At 36.7% G+C, this 16,820-nt stretch overlaps 1 protein-coding gene across 3 annotated transcripts in view; it reads left to right on the top strand.

Moving 5' to 3' along the window:
• The window catches only part of LOC145683712 (uncharacterized), a 194,763-nt gene that overhangs the window by 23,966 nt on the left and 153,977 nt on the right, over positions 1-16,820 (top strand). The window contains exon 1 of one of the 3 annotated variants that reach the window (XM_081755165.1): positions 7,070-7,137. The exons of the other annotated variants lie outside the window; for them this stretch is intronic. The gene's annotated coding sequence lies outside the window, so the exon portion shown is untranslated. Of the gene's footprint in view, positions 1-7,069; positions 7,138-16,820 lie in introns of those variants that run through there. 3 annotated transcript variants of the gene reach the window in all.

Here is a 16,820-nt window from a genome sequence, read left to right as displayed (position 1 = left end):
CTATAACTTTTAACAATTCGAGCCCGAATACTTACTCCTCCGGAATTCAAACCCAGAACCTCGTAAACTATGTCCTTACCTTCTGAAGACTTCTCGACGACCGAGATCGGCAGTCAACTAGATTTTAGTATTGAGATACAAACCACCTATCTTTCATGTTATACATGATGTTGTAATAAAAATAATAATAATAATAATAATAATAATAATAATAATAATAATAATAATAATAATAATAATAATAATAATATTATTATTATTATTATTATTATTATTATCATTATTATAAAGTAGTTGTAGTAGTATCATTGATAATTATATTGTCTATGTAGGATATTTGAAGAGAGTACATGAAACTATATACAGGATTTGGCTCGATTCGACTCGAAACTCGATCTGAATTCGGATCTAGTTGGAGGAAATTTTTCGAGCCGAATTCAAGGATGTCTGTTTCGAGTCGAGTCGAGTTTTAAAGAAAACTCGCTCAAACTTACTTGTGCCCATTCCTAAATTCGTATTTTAACCCAGCGAAGCGAGTAATTGACGTTAGTTATTGAAATTAACGTGAAAAGTGTCTAAATAAGAGGATTACCATCGATAGAATTAGTGGCGTATTTAGGATCTTGTTTCGGAGGGGGCGTGAGAACCAGTAACAAGCATTTTTGTTGTATGTATAATGCTAAACAATAATAATGAAATTATTTCGGGGGAAAAGCTTGAGCACGATACCTACCCACCCTAAATACGCCACTGGATAGAATTAATGAAGCTGAACAAGAAGATATGTGACACTATAAAAGGACTTGCGTAGTGTTCGAGGGAAAGAAAAGTATTTCTTTTTGTAAACTCTAAAATTGATGTACATGAACCACTCCACCTATTTAAAAAAACATCCTAAATTATACAAACATCAACCTCATTATTATGACACTAGCAAAACGAGACAGTACATATGGAATAATAATAATAATAATAATAATAATAATAATAATAATAATAATAATAATAATAATAATAATAATAATAATAATAATTATTATTATTATTATTATTATTATTATTATTATTATTATTATTATTATTATTATTATTATTATTATTATTATTATTATTATTTGTACTTAACACCCGAAGGCAACTACAAAGTTCAAATTATCTTTATAATGGTGCACAATGTGCTACATGTGAAGTTATTCCAACAATTAACCATTACCCATAATTTGTTCACTTAGATGCAGTCAAATATGTACAAAATTTAATAATCACAATCTTTACACTTTATTAAGTAACATTTGGACGCAATTTTGTTTAAATATTGAGAAATTCAATTGTTAATATATCCAGGCCCTTACAATGCATTTTATTACCCGTATCATATATCCTATACAACGAAGAATTTTTTGTTTTTAGCTAAATTCGTTTTATCAGGCATATAAAACATTCGTCTGAATCTCAGATTTTGAGGACGGTAATAGATTGATAATTTACTTAAGAAAGACTATCCTTTTCGTTATCAATAAGCTTTCTGAAGTACAACATACATTGAATGAACCTTCTATCTTCCAATAACAAAAGCTGGAATCTCCTGAGAATATGGGTGCCCGGAGGTGGAGGCAGGGTGGAGCCCAGGCCTCTCTGGCTCACGAAAATATATGCGTAATATAGCAAACTTGTAGTTTTATATCTATATATTCCGCAAAAAATATCAATTGCAATACACTGAAATAATTTTACAATTTTATTTAATGTCGACATCAATTTTATTTAATGTCGACTTTTTAATAACTATCTTCTCTCAGTCACCTAATCAGCAAGAACAGATTGTCATAGCAACCCCAAAACAGTAAATGTGTTGTTACGGTAACAGCGGTTAGTTAAAAATCATACAACATCAACATATTGTTCTATATATATTCCTCTTCTTCGTAATCACAGCCTATGCACTTTTAAATAGCACCTTTTGCCCAAAATAGTTAAAAGAAGAATGGAAGTAACTTACAAATATACAATATCGTTCTACTCCTTAGAAAATTTTCTTCGGGCGCCCCTGCCTGAGAAATATGTTCTAAGATACATAACGAGTTGGTATATTATCAATTTTATAACTAATATATGTTATGTATTTTATGTTATGTATTTTAATATAATGTAATATATGTTATGTATTATATGTTATGTATTTTAACATTTTCTTTTGTACCTTTTCTATTTGTTGCTTTGGTTTTAGGTAAAATGGTTCCCAAATTATAGAAGCATATTTTGTTGTAACAAAAGAGTTATATAATATTAGTATTGTCTTTATATTTTTAAAATGACAACATGACTCTCATTTCAAGAAAGAGGTGGATATGAGAAGGGTGGCTTCATTTCTTGTGCATTCACCTTCTGCTGTGCATCATGTGCATCTGTTTTTTATTTTTTTATTTATTTTTATTTTCGCGCTTACAATTATGAATATTGCTTTCACTGCTGCCGGATTCTCAGGTGGTTCGTGTGGGGCTGCGGTGGCTCAGTAGTAGAGCGTTCACCTCTGATGCTTGGGGTCCCGGGTTCGATCCCTGCCCCCGCCAAGTGAACTTTGTGGTGGACAATCACCGTGTGTGTGGGTTTTCTCGGGGTTCTCCCGTTTCCTCCCACTTTCTTCATTCCACCATTTCATTCATTATTCATCATCACCGTCTCCTTTAGCCTAACCGGCATAACCGTGGTACGTAAAACTCAAATATTTCATTTCATTTTTTCAATTTATGGGTAAATCATCTTCCGATTTCTATGGAATTCCGTCGAAAGAAAGTCAAAACACAAGAACAAACGTAGGATGTTTCTGTTCTTAAAGACATGCCAGAAATGACAAGTGTCATGGATCTAATGGTTCACTGCCTTGTAAGTAAGTACACGGCTATGCAATGCGTTCGCAACGCGTTTTTATGGCTTATGCGTACGTTTGGAATACGCTAACCATGTATTTAAATGTGGGTGGATAATCACAATGCGCTGCAATTTCAAAAGCAATAAAAGCGCGCAGAATACGTAGGCTCGAGCGTATTTGGTGCGTTTCGGAACAATAGACCGCCTGATGTTTCGGAATCAGTAAAAGATGTCTAAAGGAAGACAAAAAGGAAAGGCGTGTTGCCAGGCAAGGTGATTTTAGCAAGAAACAGCTACTTGGAAAATGCTTAGTGCAGAATTTTGGAACTCCGCTATTATAAAGTATGTGCGTGTATAACAAAAGAAAATTCACGAAAATACAAAGAAATTCCGAAAAATTAGCTAATCACAGAAAAATCTATGTAACACAATAGGGTTATTTCTCATGAATGAGAATAAAGGTGTGGCAGTAAGACCTGGAAACCCTGACTGACTCGCAGTGTGATTTTATAACTCTGGCGAAAGTAAAATTACTGAGTAGGTACCTAGGTTGCATTCGCTGCGGGAGTAACGCATCGGAAACGCATACTGGACTAGTCATTGTCTAAAGCTAATAAATATTTAAAATTGAAATTACTTAAAGCCCGAGTGTATTAAGGATATGTCCTGTTTTGTTATTACAAGAAATGACACGTTATTGGAGGGAGCGATCAATAGAAAACATATATTCAATTCAAAGTCGAGAGACCATTGGACCAGTTCACGTCACAGCAGGACTTCACCGATTACTGAAAGTTAGTCGTGGAGTAATGACATATTACCTTGTTGCCACTAAAGAGGCCAAATCAGTGTTAGCTGACCAACATATAGCTGGAAGAGTAAGAAGCCAGGCGAACTGCTTCCAACTCAATCCCTGATTCTTATTTATTATTATTTTCCATGTACTTAAGCTTACGAATTTCAAGGCTGGACATAATCGACTGAAAGTTACGTTCGTATATTCTTAGTTCTCTGTTGTTTCAATTGGCAATGCTTTGGACAGTTGAATCCCTGCGTTTGAGAAACATGTTTTTAATAAATTGTATACAGGGGCATCATTTAGGGGCGGTAGGGAGGGGCATTTGCCCCCCCCCCCTGAGTTTGAGATTTATATAGATTTTATCAATAGAATAGTAGTAAGTTAGTAAAATACGCAAAATTTTACATATATCAAGGGGTCTTGCCCCGCACCCAAGCCAAATCTGAAATGACGCTACTGATTGTATACTATTAAGAAAAGAACGTAAAACTTTTACGTCTGTGGGCAGTCCCCACCACCACCACGGGAAAACCTGAAATGACCGCAACGGTTAAATTCAGAACTTTGGCTATAACATCGTAGATATAAATTTCATGAAGTTTCAATTACGGTAGAACTCCTCTTGTTTGTCTTTGGTTGATCCGACCGTGCTATAGCCGAACTTGCCCCTACTCGTTTGGTGATTCATGAGGCCCATTGTTGTTTACTTGCTGTTACCGCATATGCGCTTTAGTGCTCTGTCATCTCTTTTATCGCTTCTTACATTGTGCGTGTTTTCTGTACTGTATTGTGGTGTGGAGTTTTTAGTGCTTACTGTTCGTTTTAACTGTAAAGAACAATACAGTCATTTTTGAGTACAGAGAGTGTTTATTTTACTGTAAATCCGTATTTTTCTGCATTTTCTGATAAACCGACTTTTTTTGCGTTCCGATAATACCCCCAGGCCCAAAGATGACGGATTAGAGTGGTTCTACTGTATTTTTGAATTAAATGTATTCTTTACAATTTGTTTAAATATCTGTTCCATCTGCTTGTATTAAGTAGTTCGTGTACTTCAACAAAGATCCACATAAAGGGAAACCCTTAGGGTATGGGAAAAAATATTCTTTTAAGGCTTATTCATTCAGTTGTATTTTTCTTTCAAGTTTGAAATTTCCGATAGTTTACGGAGAGAGAGAGAGTCACAAAAAGTTTGTCTTGGGGTCCATGAAATCTAGGGTGGCACCACTCCTAGGTTCGATTTCGTCTTGATGTTGGTCCAGTGTTGTGAATCACTTTGAGAGATAAATTAAGAAATATCAATATTCCAATTTAACAACCCAGAAATAAGGGCGAATTGGAGTCGATGTACTGACCACAAAACAATTAACCCTTTAAAGATTTATGGTAACTTTTGTTACCATGCAGTAGTGTAGTCTTTGACCGCTTTGTTAGGTTCTATAACAGGTATTTAAGCCGTTTTTTTTTCTACTGGTCAATTCAAGCATGTACCAAAGAACAACCCAGATGCGTTTTGGAACATTATGATCAACTTTCCGGAGGGGCGTGACTACTTTATTTCTTCTTAAGGCAAACTTCAACATTTTTTCACGCCCTTAGCTTTCAAGATATCAGATTGAAATTTTGCATACGGATTGTGCGCACCTTTGAGTATTTTCCGACTTTTTTGAGATCCCTACGACGTGAACCTGGGCCCGATGGGCCAGATATTCCAAGGGGTGATTTTCTTTCAGAAATATTTCCGGTTTTCCCGAATTTCCCGATTCAGGTGTACTATACGGACATGTAAATGGTGTGATTGAAAAGGGTTCGTTATACTGAAGAAAATGGAGTTTATATATAGGCCTATATGTTTCTGTGCCCGGGCCAGAGGGTACAAAAATTTTGATTTTTTTTTTTTTTTTTTGAAAAAACTCTCAGTTTTCTCTAATGTTGCCGTTTCTGGTATATAATACGCACAAGCGAGTGGTTGGAAAGGATGCTCCATTGTGAAAACAACGAAGTATGAACCATGATTCTTTGATAAATAGTTTAAAAAAAAAAAAAACAGTAGCTGTTTGACCGAAAGTCTGAAATTTACCTCAAAAACTGGAAATCTTAAAAGGGCTAAAAGCTATCTGGCCAACCATTGGCATTCGTATGCAGTAACGAAATGGGAACATAATTTTACATTCAAGTTAAGATTTAAGAAATGAGTGTATTTCTCTACTTGTATACGACCCTGCATTAGAGTAGTCCAGTGATGGTCTACCCGAAATACCACAGGGTATCTCAAAAGTCCCCTGATATAGGGTAAGTCTGTTATTATCAGAGTTACATCAAAATGTAAGAGGAGAAACCGTCCCCAAATATGATGTTTTCAATCTAAAGTGAAGGATTCTGAAAAAAAAAAAAAAAAAAAAAATCGGACGGGTCGTTTGGGCTGTACACTCTTTATGTTCCCCAATGTTACATGGAAATGCGACGTTTGCCATTTACCTAGACCCACAACATAAGTGAATCAAATTACTGTCTTTTACGTTAACGTGTCAACGGCAAGCTTCCATTTCAAACAGTAACTTCATTTTTTTATGTAGTGTTTAGTTAAATGACAACGTTGCATTTTCATTTAACATTGGGCACATAAAGAGTGTACAACCCAAATGGTTCGTCGGATTTAAAACCATCCTTAACTTAACGTTTAACTTTAGGAACGTTAAACTTGAAATTGTTTTAAGCAGGGCTAACGCATGACGTCACGCCGTCTCACGTGACTATCTCTGCCCATTGTAATTTGATTAGAAAGTGGGGGGACGCCACAGATATTTTCTGGAAGTGGGAAGACGGTGTCCCCCTCGTTCCCCCTAACTATTACCCCTGGTTTTAAGCAGGGGCGGATCCAGGACGGACTTCTGGGGGGCGGTAGGTCGTAATACTGCTACTTAGAGCTACTTTTAAGATCTCTCTGATGGGTTTTATTTTATATATAAAATAAGAAAGTTTTCTCTTCCGGAGGGCGATCGCCCCCCTGGATCCGCCCCTGGTTTTAAGTCATAATTGTGTGTGAATCTGGCTATTTCTGTATTTTTAGTTAAGTGACAAGGTTTCATTTCTACCACGTTATTTATGTTGAGTAAGTCTGCTTATATAAACATCTTGATTAGTCATAAATATATTACTGTTGTTAATATTAAATGCAATTCTTTTCTTTATAAAACCACCTATCAAAAATGGGAAAATAACAATAACACAATATATGCCTCAGATTTAGTTTTATATTCGCTAGAAGAAAGTCAGGCGTGTATTTTTTTCAAGTCAGAATTAAACAACAATTACTAAAATCTACCAATGGGCGTGAGCTAAATGTTGACCGACAGCGCTATCTACCAGCGGATTAAATCGTTTTCCGCATAGAAAAGGTATATTTTAGCCAGCGTCGCGTCAGCAACTACAGTAAGAAAGTGGGTGTTCTGATTTGTACGCGTTATCAGGTATGAAACCATTAAATATTTGGCTAATTGATCATAATTATGATTAATAATAAGTTAACCGATTTAGTATTTAGCAGAAGGTTTTTAATTAAGTAGTTTCCTATCATAATAATAATTATATTACACTAATAAATGAAAACATGCCATTATATCGTTTCCAAGATGGCTGTTGTTTCAGATTTCGAGCTGAAATTTATGGCAGCAATGCAAAAATAAGTCCTATTAACATTATACAGCTATCATAGCATTAAATATTATAACAAGTAATGTGGTCTATCAGTGTTAATCAAATATTTAAAATATTAATCTAAACTAAATAGATTCTGGTGTTACAAAAGATAGTCAAACTGTCACGAGATTTTATATCCGGGTCTTGCAATTGGCGGAAAGACATTGTTGGACTAAACTCCTTCACATCCAGTCTATACTACATTGATTTGTGTGAAATATTGGATGTGTTCGTGTTGTTTTTAAAATACTAAACTGTAACATTATTTTATGACCTTTAAGTTCGTTGTTGGTACTTAGCTATATGAAATTGTTCTGTTTAATACCTGTCCTTATTTTCTTGATAAATGCAATTACGGCAAGGTGCGAAATCATTACAGTCAAAGTAGGGTGAGGCGATGGACACGGAAAAAAAAAAAAGCTTTTTGCACTGGATAGTTTCGTCACAGTACATGTATTGAACATCCATTATTAGCAAGATAAGGGATAACCATGGGCACCCGAAGGGGAGGGCAGGATGGGGCCAGAGCCTCCCTCTGGCTCAAGAAAAGGGTTAAATTCTAAAGTTGGGCGTCCATTTCCAGCGAAATTTTTAAAATTTACAGGAAATATATGGATAATTTGATCGTTTGTGTCCTTGATAATATATAAGAGTCTCGAAAAATCTGTTTATTTGTTATATATAAGCGGTTATAAACATGGGACTATATGGCGAGCGGAGGGAACTACTTGGCGCAAGGTAACCGAACAGTTGCATTGTGGGAAAGAAACGAGCATTTATGTTACCAATATGGCGAATGTACAAGGGCAATGAACTAGCAGTTTTAACATTTGTGAAGGAATGCATTGATAACGAGCAAAATTTTTTAAAAGTTTGTGAAGAGCACGGATTAATGAACCTAATAACAAATTGCAGAAAGTGTGGAAAGGAGATAACAGTGAAAAAACTTGACGAAAGCGGACGCCCAACTTCGGAATATATGCCCAAGAAAATGTAAAAATTTCTTAAGATTTCGTTAATACAAATAAAAAATAAACGTACTATAACAACTAGGGATTCGAGTTTTTTGGGGGGGAAGGTAAGTGGAGGAGCATAGATTTTGTGGGGTAGCTACTTTTTTTTGTACAGTATACCAAAGAAATTTGGATCGGGTATGGACTTTGGGTTTAGGGTAGAAGTAGGATGAATTTTGAAAAATATTATTCGGACTTACTTAAAATGTATTAGGGTAGAGGCACAGGTTATGCCCACTTTAAGGACTTTTTCATTTTCGTCGTATATATTTTTGTAAAATATATTTCCACTATTTATGATTTGAAAGCATATACTTCTAACTTGAACTCTTGTGAATTTTCGTATTAAATCGTTATCTACTGTCTTTAAAAGTTGATGAAAAAGCGTTTTAAAAAATAATACATAGTTCACCACTTTTGGCCATTCTTTTTGCTTATAGCCACCTTTTTTTTAATTTATGGTTACTCAAAATAAATATAAAAAATCAAATTCCAAATTAAAATATATTAAGTAAAAAGACACCAAAGATCATGTAGGCCTACTTATACATGAAATTAGCCTAGGTATACGGCCCTTGCTTACTTATGTCTGAATGCTAAGGATACATATAGGCTACATTACAAAATTATTTATCTTTAGCATTTACGATAAGGAATTATATTTCTGGGCTTTAGGGATCTATTGTGTTAGCCCGTTACGTATGAGGGATGACGTCCCTCAGCGAGCACACTTTCCAGGTAAATGGAAGGAAGAAAGGATTGGGAAAGAAAGCAAGCGGCCTGGGACCTAGAAGTTAGGTACTACCCCGGCATTTGCCTGGCGTGAATGAGAAAAACTCAGGAAAACCTCATTCAGGATGGCTTGCCTGAAAAGGCGTTTTACACTTTTTCGACCGAGTGTCCCCAGTGTTAATCGAAGCAGGACCGATTTAGCATGATTTAGATATATACCATTTTATTTGTAGTTTGCACGTTTATCTATAACAAGAAGTTGCCTAATAGAATAATAAATAGGTCAAAACTAGTCGATCATAGAACAAGACCAATGTTGCAGTGTTTTTCAACTTTTTTTTACAGATCCAGGAAATGCATTTACTACCATTCGATCCCGTTCTTTAAGGCTAGGTTCTGGCAATTTATAAATAACGTTCAAAATATTTACTTGTGATATTCTCAATGATTACTTCCTTTGAGTCTACACGAGCTCCTTTGAGTCCAACTGTGCTTCCCTTGAGTTCACTCGAGCTCCTTTATGACTAAGCGATTAGCGTACACTCCTTTAGTGTGGGAGACCCAGGTTCGATTCCCGCCTTAATCGAACTTAATGAACTCTTTCCGTGTAAGAGAGAACAAGTATGCCGCTATAATGAACAAAATATCAAATTTTGAGTATGATATTCTAATGAGCTCCCTCGTGCGATTAGCGTACGCGCCTTTGGCGTGGGAGACCTGGATTCGATTCTAGGCGGGAGCTCATGTGGTTCGGATCCCATGTTAATCAATACGTCCCTCACTGCTGAAAAAGACGTTAAACTCACAATCAACTCAACTCCACGTTAACTAGTACGTCCACGTCTCATATAGCCTCGCTGCTGAAAGGGACATCAAACTTAAAATCAACTTAATCAACTCTGAATCTACATATAAGAAACATTGATTGAATTGGAATTTGAGTTCAACGCCTTTCAGCAGTGTGACGTGGACCTACTGATTAACTTGGAATCCAAACCACATGAGCTCCCGTCGGGAATCCAACCCGAATCTCCCACGCCGATGGTGCGTACGCCAACCGCTTAGCCGCGAAGGAGCTCATTAGAGACATTGAATATCATACTCAAAATTTGATATTTTGTTCAATATAACATCAACATACTTGTTCTCTCACACACGGAGAAATTTCATTAAGTTCACATATTGGCTAACGCAACATTTTACACCAAGTGTAGCAGGCTAGATCTGTTGTGTTTCGTTCCATTATATGATTAGGTAGGGTTAAGAAATTTTTGTTATGTCATAATATGTTTTATTTTGTACTTTAAAATAACTTAACATGTAGGTGTATTAATGGATTTGTCAATTTAGGCCTACAGGAAATATGTGTTGTGATGTCAATAAAATATTATTTTTGTTACTTTTATTGATAAACAATCAAATTACTATCACAATTGCAAAAGGGGCCATACACAATAACAAGTATGAAACCACTTATGGTCACCTACTGGTCATAACTGGTTACTCACAGAATATTTTGACCCGCTAATGTCCATTCCATTTGTTTCTGGTGTTTTGAGGTTCTGGCAGTTACGACAGCATTATAAAGGAAATATAGCTTTTTTTTTCCTTACCAGGAAACTAAGTTTCTATATTCTAGGCCACGAGATGAATTTTCTACTATTTTTTGGAAAAACTTGTAGAAATTTCACAAAAAAAAAAAAAAAAAAAAAAAAAAAGAATTCTATGCCTCACAACACACAAAATGTAACAACATATCCGTATTCATTAAAGTCGCAATGCCTACTGACTGAATAAAGTTTACTGCTTTTAGTAAGCTTTGTCTCGATTGGTTGAAAACAGCATGAAGCTTAAAAAAGGACTAATAACATGAAAGTGTCCATAAACGGTACCTCCACCCTACTACGAAAAAGTAGATGGACACCTCAATGGTCTTTGGGGATACCATGGAGTCAAGGACGGATTAAGGGGGGCTTAGGGGAGCTATAGGTCCGGACCTCCAGCTGGACAAGGGCCTCCACTCTGATCAAAATCTCAACTGGGTATCTAAAAACAGTCATGAAAATACAATCATCATCATAAAATAAAATATGACCAAAGATATGAAACATATTCCCTTAACTTTCCTATTGTACTTTCACAGAAAAGTATTAGGTGAAGTTAGCATAGGCCATATATTTTTCTAGCCTCGGGCACATGGGTTAATCCAGCCCTGCATGGGGTACCTCATTTCTGCATGGATTTAAATATTCTAAAATGTCAAGAATAGATACCCCAGTGGGGTTTGGAGGTACCTTAACTGCATTTTTAAATATTCTTAAATATGTCTCTAAAGTGTTGAGTTTGAGTTTAACGTCCCTTTCAGTAGCGAGGCTATATGAGAAGGGACTTACTGATTAACATGGAATTCCAACCACATGAGCTCCCACCTGGAATCGAGCCCGGGTCTCCCAGGCCAAAGGCGCGTACGCTAACCGCTTAGCCACAGAGGATCTCTAAAATGTTGTAAAGAGCGTTACTGATATATCTTTACCGAAGACATAAACTCGATAACGCCTTTATATTTACCTAAATATGGGGAAATAAGAAAGGAGACGATAGAGGTGTAGGGCTTGCGTATTAGATTGTGCAATTTTGAAAAATTAATTACTGCCACTTAACAACCACCTCAAAAGTTGTTTCAATGCAAAATGCGTACACATCCATATGGGGTTTAGGCTATCATAGGGTTCACTAAACTCCATTTTTAAAAATTTCAAAAATGTCTTAACCAAGTTTTAAAGAACGTTACAAGTGTGTGTTTACCGAAAATTGCAAGTCGGTATTCTAATGGTTACCGTAATATCCCCATGCCGTAAGCGTCGGTGGACCATCGATGGACAACTAGCGACATCTCATTAAAAATTGGCGGCCCCGCAGCGACGCTACGTGGTGGCCCACTTCCGTTTTGAAAATTATAACATCAGCGGCCTACTAGCGGCAGAGACGCGACGGAACGCCAATAAACCACAAAATTATTCCCCCAAAATACGTTAAATTGCATATATGCGTGATTTGTTTACATTAAGGCGAATCTAAAAAACACTTTTAAATAAGTAAAAAAAAAAAAAGTTCTCTGGGGTGGGCTCGAACCGCCAACCTTGGGATTAATTCACTAGTCGCGTGCTCTTCTGACTTTTTTTTTTTTTTTTTTTTAAAGATCAACCGATCATACCTCAGTTTCCTGAGCACCCGAGTTTCCTCGTATATAAGGCTTCTTTAACCTTTACTAAATTCGATAGAGACACGAACACATACATATCCAGGACAGTTAAAATTCCAAAGGCTCCCACCGGAAATTGAACCCAGGACCCCGTACACCAAAGGCGAACGTGCTAGCCACTAGATCAGCGGGGAGGGCTAATTCGTCACGAAGACAATGAAGAAAACATCGCTTGTAGAGGAATAAATCGTTGAAGTCTTTTTAATTTGGATAATCAAAGTGCTCCTTTAACCTTGTATATTCCAGGATAGCCATTTGGGTCCAGATAAATGCATTTGCCATGTAATTTTACAACAAAATGACACGCGTCTATTTACTTATTTCATACTTCTCCCATATTCACTTTCTAATGATCGGCGACAGTTGCCACCTAAATTCATACAAGTATACGCACTTAAGATTTTTCAATTCATGATGTAGAGGCAGGGGTTACTCTTGACCTTAGGAGCTCACTTTAGGAAGAAGTCGTCATAAGAATAATGATAAGCGCATGCACATGACTGGCGACAGTTCGTGTTGGTCCCTTCGCGATTCTCCGCGACCAATCGAAGCAGCGAGGACGAAAATGAAGTCATCGATGCTACGCGGTGGTAACACAACACTCGAACTCTAGATAGCTGTTTTGACTCGAGGAATCCCTGCCACCAGTGGCACACTAGCGGCAGTCGTTCGACACGTCGCTATATCACAATTGAGATTTGCCTGCAAGTGGGCCACTGGGTGTTGGCGACGTGTACGGCACGAGAATGGGGAAAATAGCGATACAATAGGTATGTAGGGCTTGTGTACTAGACGGTACAACTTCGAGAAATTAATTAGAGAGGCCTAACAACAGTTCCAAGAGCACTTATAACCTAAAACACATATCCTTATGGGATTTGGGGGTTCAGTGAGGTTTATGAAACTCCCGTTTTTAAAAATTTCCAAAATATGACTTACCGGTAAGGAAGTTCTGGAGAACGTTACAGATATGTGCTTATCGAAAACAGTAAGTTGGGATGCCTAACGGTTACAGAGAAACAATTAAATGAAAACGATACTATAGGAGCGTGCGTACTACATGGTACAACTTTTCTTTTTTTTAAAAAAAAAAGCCTAACAACTCCCAGAACAGTTTCACTCCAAAACAAATGTACGCCCCTAAGGGGTTTTGTGCGTACCGTGGGTATTAGTGCATGCTACTAATATATACATACTTCCAAAACAAGTCTTCAAAATGTTGCAGACGTGTGTCCAACGAAAACTAGAACTCGATATGTGTAACGGATATTAAGACATCATATAAAGAGAAGCATCATACAGTTATCGGGTTTTTTTGTTAGATGGTGAAATTTCCGAAACCGATCATGAAATAAGCATTCCAGAAGCTATTTTATCCTAAATTAGAACCTAATTATCTCCATTGGGTTTTAGAATATCATGAGGCCTACCAAGATTAAATTTCAAAGCTTCTGAAAATATATCTTTACATTTTTAAAGAGTGATAGATGATAGAGATGTGTTTGCCCGAAACTTCCAGCCAAACGGCTAGAGACACTGTGAAGTAAAAGTGTATTAGATGTCAGAACTTCGGAAACAATTTTTGATGCCCAACCAAAATTAAATAAGATGGTACCACTGTGGGTTAAGTGAGTACCTCAGTACAATTTCTATAGAAAGGCTACTTCAATTCTAAGTTATTTCGGGCAATTTCAAGAGTACATCGAGTCGTGTAAAACAGAAAATTCCATGTCACTATCTGATATATCAACTGAGATATAAGGAATTATAAATACTTTTGATGGAATCTATATACAGAAAATAATGATTTTTTTTTTAGGTTAAGGTCCCACAATTTTGCTCTTTAAGATAAGGAAAACGGATGATTAGGATGATGATGATGGAAGAATTGGTGAAATAAAAATATGGGAGGAAACGGAAGTACTCCGAGAAAACTCACGGACACGATGTGGTCCACCCTAGGCAGGAGATCGAACTAGGAACCTCAGCCACCAGAAGTATGCGCAGTACCTTTAAGCCCTAAGCCGGTCTACCACTCTGCCCCTTGTCATAATTCATTTGGGCTTTTGGGTCTACGCTATAAGAAGGATAAATTTTAGAAAACTAACATATGCACCTTAATTAAGAGTCTTTTGGGAATTCTGCAGTTGATTATGAATGTACCCTTGTGTGTTAAATGAGTACAATTAATTCAAAAATACTACTTGAGTTTTAAATTTCTTCCGGGCATCTTAAAGATTTTACCGGAATTTTTTATTTGATTTGTGAGTTTAACATGTATTCAGCAGCGAGGCTGTATGAGACATGAACTAATGGTTCACGTCGTATCCGAACTACATGAGCTCCCGTCGGGAATCGAACTCCGATCTCCCACGCCAAAGGTACGGACGCTAACCGCTTAGCCATGAATCAGCTCAGAGCAGCTTAAAGAGTACGCAGAGTTGTATTAAATGATGATGACGCGCGTTTTGAATTGGAACTATTTTTGACCTCAGTAGGCCTAATTATTTCCCCATAGCATTTGGGTAACCATAAGGCGTATTGAGTTGCGGTTATTCGGTAAGCATATATCAGTAACGTTCTTTAGAACATTTTAGAGAATTTCAAATTATTTAAAAATGCATAAATAAGGTATTCATGGTACCCCGAACCCCATTAGAGTATCCACTTACTTTTACGTAGTAACACATTTTGAGTTGTTATTAAGTCTCAATAAATGTTCATCGTTCTTCTACGCGAAACCCAAAAGTCCATACCCGACCTAATTTTATTGTACTTGATCTACATGACAATACTAACTTGCTTTGTTACCAAATGGATTGCTTCTTAAACTACGTCAGTGGCGTAGCCAGGTGAATTGACTCAAGTCCCTCTTCCTCGCTTTAGAACAGTGATATCGAAAATGAATTCTGTTTACATGCAATATCCATTTGTATTGCCCGATATTATAACTTTTAAAGATAAGTTAACATCAGAAACAAAGTAATGTACAGTAATTATATTTAAGTTCAGAGAAACTATATTGCTACAAAAGATTTCAGCAAATTAGCGCTATAGGCTGAGGCAAAAGTCTGGATACACCCGTATAAAAGTCGAACGGTGTGACGAACCATATTGTCGTTTGGTATGGGGTGTCTATAGGTGAAGGCACAGCTTCTAAGAGCTATGGCAATAGCGGCAGCCATTTTGAAATCAACCATCTTGGATTTGGGTTACGTTTTTCAAATGGGAAGGAGGTCATGTTGCATATCATTTTACACTACCAGTTTCTGAGGAATGCACCTTGCAATCCATTTTGCGATATCTTTAGGATATGTGAAATGTCATTTCTCTTAGGATGTCGGGCATTGTAAGTCATCAGCAATCACTTTGGTACTTCGTCCACCACTCATTAACACAATTTCAATGCGTTCCTCCTGTGTAAGTGCCATTGTGGAACACCTGCAACGATAAAGAAAATTGATCACCTCTTTGCAATTTTAAAATTTAACAAGTCATAACTCTTACACAAATAAAAATACCACAAAACGGATTGCACAGGTGTATTCCTCAAAGAAGGTCAGTGTATAATGATATGCGACATGACCCAATTCCCATTTAAAAAATGTAGACCAAGTCCAAGTTGGCCGGCGTTGTCGTCATAGCCCCCACTTATAGACACCATAACAAACGACATTATGATTCCTTATACCGTTCGATTTTCACATAGGTATATCCAGAATTTTGCCTTACCCTGTATTCTTTATCTTTTTAGCATATGCGTCAAAATATATGACGTATGAGTTCATACAAAGCATTACAAAACAAAATGGTTGTTCAAGATGCAGAAAAACTGCTTAGCGGAATTGTTAGCTAACGTGATTTTGATGCGCCGTTCCTTGTTCTAATCCCGTTTAGACCATCAGTTTTGAGTCTCGTGACTCAAAACATACGAGACGAATTAGAGAGCTACCTGAATTGAGAGGTAGCGAATTCACAACCTGAAAGCCAGAAATAATTTCATCTGAAAGTCGGTGCTCCACACAATAACTCGAACGAAAGCGAATTTTTAAATTGTAATTTTTACAATAGACATCTAGAACTATAATCTCGGCATAGTTCGCTAATCGAATCAATCCGTTGATATATTAACAACTAATGCCGTCCGTTACTCCGTGTGGTAACCTAGTGGTTACAAGTCGGTACGTTGCAGTCCCATAGGGCATGTCGGGAAATTTTAGAAATTAAAAGTCGAAGCCAATTTTGAGATACACTGTATCAATCAACGTCCCAGTAGCAGCAACAATATTTAGTATTACATAATTCGTTACTTTACTCTTACACTATTATTGATTATATAAAGGTAGCCAAGAAAGTTCTGTCGCTTTTTTTACCCACCACCTTCGAACATCGATGTGTCACCTAAGATATACCTAGAAGATCAAAAATAATCCCCATCAGCATCGAT

The sequence above is a fragment of the Thermobia domestica genome, chromosome 4, assembly GCF_964235325.1.
Source record: "Thermobia domestica chromosome 4, izTheDome1.hap1.1, whole genome shotgun sequence".
Classification (NCBI taxonomy): domain Eukaryota; kingdom Metazoa; phylum Arthropoda; class Insecta; order Zygentoma; family Lepismatidae; genus Thermobia; species Thermobia domestica.
Note: the sequence above shows the minus strand (reverse complement) of the source record. Positions and strands in the feature narration are given on the sequence as shown.